Source organism: Triticum dicoccoides, chromosome 3B (assembly GCF_002162155.2).
Source record: "Triticum dicoccoides isolate Atlit2015 ecotype Zavitan chromosome 3B, WEW_v2.0, whole genome shotgun sequence".
NCBI classification, from domain to species: domain Eukaryota; kingdom Viridiplantae; phylum Streptophyta; class Magnoliopsida; order Poales; family Poaceae; genus Triticum; species Triticum dicoccoides.
The window spans coordinates 34,254,751-34,258,572 of NC_041385.1; the positions used below are offsets into that span (position 1 = coordinate 34,254,751).

At 45.3% G+C, this 3,822-nt stretch overlaps 1 pseudogene; it reads right to left on the reverse strand.

The window, feature by feature from the left end:
- Positions 1 to 906, reverse strand: part of LOC119279189 — a 2,667-nt pseudogene extending 1,761 nt beyond the window's left edge.
- Between the last annotated feature and the right edge of the window lie 2,916 nt (positions 907 to 3,822).

Here is a 3,822-nt window from a genome sequence, read left to right on the forward strand (position 1 = left end):
TGAAAAATTCTGTTTCAAAGCATATAAAAGTCAAGCAGGGGGCGATGACGGCGACGTGTCTTCGGCTCGTTTCTATGCTTGTAGTCGTTGCTAGGTAGTCTATGGACCTGGATATAATTTTTATTATATCTGGTGTTCGTTTTATTGACATGATTGAACATGAATATATCGAAACATTTCCCCCAAAAAGTATAAATTTTGAATTGCAAATCGGTGTATTCAGGATTTTTTTTAACTTAGCTGGTTTAATAACAAATGCAAAATGTGAATTACTAAACCGGATTCCACATTTATGTTCTCTGCAGAGCTACAAAACTAAGGAATACAATATGAAAAGGGAAAAGCATTAAGAATTAAAGATCTTTTCTCAATCAAGCATCAGACAGGGGCAGCTAGCAAGAAAAATTAGGATTTGGAGACAGTGGCTAGCAAGAGAAATCTCTTCATCAACTAGCCTAACACGGGCTACGTACGCTACATCAAAAGATCTTCTTTTTCTGGTCAAAAAGACTCTCCTACACTACGTACCAGCAGCAGAGGCCCTTCTGTCTTTCTTATTTTCATTCACTTTTTTGTTATTGGGCTGGCCAATGGCCCAGCAACAGGGGTATGAAGTGGGCGGCGCTCCAGGCCAGTTTTTTTCCTCTAGGCTGGGAAATTTGTCACGCCCCAGGCCATTGCCTGGGCTGCCTGGGGCCCAGATTCGCCCATGCGCGTACGTACCCTCGTACCGTAGAGCGGGTAGTCGAAGAGGCCGCGGGTGTCATCCTTGCACTGGTCGCAGAACACCATGCGGGTGACCACTGTGCTGCCGGTCGCCGCCTCCATAACCGACACGGCTAACAGCAGCAGCAGCGCGGCCACCGCCGCGACGCTCCTCGCGGCGCCGTTGAAGGGACCCGCCATGGCGTACCGATGCGGCTGACGTCGGCGTCCTTGTCAGGCTCCAGGACAAGGAGGTCCTCGAGCGGCTACTGCTGGGTGGGGTGCCGTATGAGTTTGGATTCTTCATGGTCGGGAAGCTACTTGGGTTGATGCTTGACATTTGCCCGCTTGGTTGTTGTGCATGTCCGACTGCTTGGGCGTGCAACAGCGCCTTGGGCATGTGGGGGTGGAGGCAATGGTTGACGATGTCATTTACAATGCACAACGAGGTCAGCAACATCGGTTACCTGCATCTCGTGTATCATTTTAAGATGCAATATAGGAAGATAAGGATGTCCCTACGGTATGTGCGCAATACCATCTACCTAGGTAAATTCTCCACTGGCCAGATTGGCATTTTTTAAGTTAACTAGATATACCCACTACAATGCTTTATAGTTTTAGCACTTCGTAGATGCATTTGATGGATCATGGATGGCTGATGGCACGGTGTTGTGTTTTTTCCCATGTGGTTTAGCACTCCACTGCTTATGTTACTGTGCCAACAACAACTGAGTCTCTCTTAATTTGCCATGAAGATACGGCCGAAATCACTATTCTGACCTTTTCAGCAATCTTTGCCACAAAGTGAACTCGACATGAAAGTATTTCACGATCTGACCCTTTTAGCAACGCCACAGACCGTGACGTTTCTTCTCCATATAAAACCGCCGAGCTAGCTAGCGTTTCAAATCCACATTCAAAATCCGGAGTAGCTAGCGTTTCCAATCCACATAGAAACGCCAAGCAAGTGTGCGTTGCTGCCTTGGCCAGAAACGCCATAGGGCTTGGCGTTTAGGCCCTGGGTTTAGGAGCAGCTTTCTACTTTGACAACGGGGAAGCGAATGGGCTGGGTGTCAGCGCAGAAACGCTAAAGCCCTTGGCGTTTCTTACCTGGTCCGCAACGCGAGCAACCTGGACGTTTCTCCTTTGGACGGGAACGCTAGCTAGCTCGGCGTTTCTCCTTTGGGCAGGAACGCTAGCTAGCTCGGCGTTTTTATTTGGGGAAGAAACGTCGCGGGCTCTGGCGTTACTAAAAGGATTAGATCATGAAATACTTTCATGTCGAGTTCACTTTGTGACAAAGTTTGTTGATAGGGTCAGAATAGTGATTTCGGCCTGAAGATACTTACTCTAACCAATGCTTCTGCCACCATCTTCAAATAAGTGCATTTATTGATTTTTCACCGCCTGTATATATTAGGATCTGCTATTCTGTATCTTTTCAATAGTAATAACTTGAAATATGCTTTTATCATTACTGTAAAGTTTATTGATGATGTTTTTTTTCAGGATATGTGGAGTGACTATTTGCAATGCAGTTCATGGCAGACCATAGATTGCATGGCTAAGCACCTCACTTATATTGGTAAGTTTTCATTGTTTTATTTAAATTAAAATGGTTTGTATATTCTGCCGGAACAGTCACATGCCATATTAATTTCAGAAAAACAATTTCTAAGTTAGTGTTGTGCTTGCATGTATTGTTATGTCTAAAATGAAAATTTCAAACCAAAATACAGTCACAGTTTGTATTTACATGTTGGATAATGGATGTTTCAATTGCTAAATTTAAACTAAGGTTTGTAGAATAAATTGTGCCCTCTTAAGATTGTGTCATGTAGTCATAAGTCCAATGAGCAATCACTTTTATTTGATTTGAATTAAGATGGTGGGATGTACATTACACAAAAATGTTATATATTTATTATGCTCTCAGGGTCTTGATTTGAAGGCCGCAATTTTATTATCCCCTTGCAACGAAGGGGCTCTTTATCATGAAATATATGTAGCCTACAATATTGTGAGTATTATCTCTCCTTCAAGGGATGTAGCCTTCAATACTGTACTAGACGTTCTTTAGAAAAGAAAGATAGATATGACAATTCGCTTTCAACTTTCCGTGATCAACCAGGGCTCCGGCTCCTCCTCCTCCTCCTCCAAGAAAGAAAGTTAGGGTTCATGCCTCTCGCCGGCGCCGGCGCAGGTCCGCCTCGTCTCCGGTGGCCCTAGGGCCATGGAGGCGCGGTGGATCCTGGCAAGGGTCGGCGGGAGGGCTCCGTTTTTAGTTGTTTTTTTCAATCTTGTTAGGGTTTGTGTCCTACTCAGGAAGGAGAGACGGCGGCGGCTCCCTGAAGATGGAATAAATGTCTCCCCGCCTAGCCCTCATTCCGGCGGTGCGTCTAGCATCGTTGGTGGGCGTGTGGAGGTGTGTCTCCGGCAGATCTATCTTTGGTGGATTTGCTCGGATCTCGTCGTTGTTCATCTACGTTCGTGTATCTTCGGTTTGGATCCTTCCGATCTACGTTATTTTTCATCGGCGGCGGTTGCTGTTCTGGGGTGCTGGTCCTGTGGGGCCTTAGCACGACGATTTCCCGTCTGTCTACTACAAGAAGTTGTGCCCGGCTCCGGCGATGGAGGGGCGATGACGGCGGCGCGCCTTTGTCTCGCTTCGGTGCTTGTAGTCGTTGCTAGGTGGTCTATGAATCTAGATGTAATTTTTATTTCTGGTATTCGTTGTACTGCCATGATTAAAGATGAATAGATTGGAAGTTTTTCCGTGCAAAAAAATGATAGATATGACAAATTCTTTTTAATTTTGTCTGAGAGAAATGGGAGTGACACACATGGAGATATAGAGCCGGGCCGGGACTTATGTACAACTGCTTAATCTGACTGTGAAGCAGCAAAGATGCATCTCAACCTTCACTTCATTCCTTTGGACACTCTTGTTATCTCTGTAAGAAGTTTCTGATGTTTCTTTTGTGATGCATGTAGCTTTCTGCTTGCCAGCCTTTCAAATCTGCAAGTGCCCGACGTACTAGGCTACTATAGAAGTTGTGGAGGTTATGGAGTTGTCGGCACTAGGTTTGACCGTTTGAGTTTTACATTCTGTAT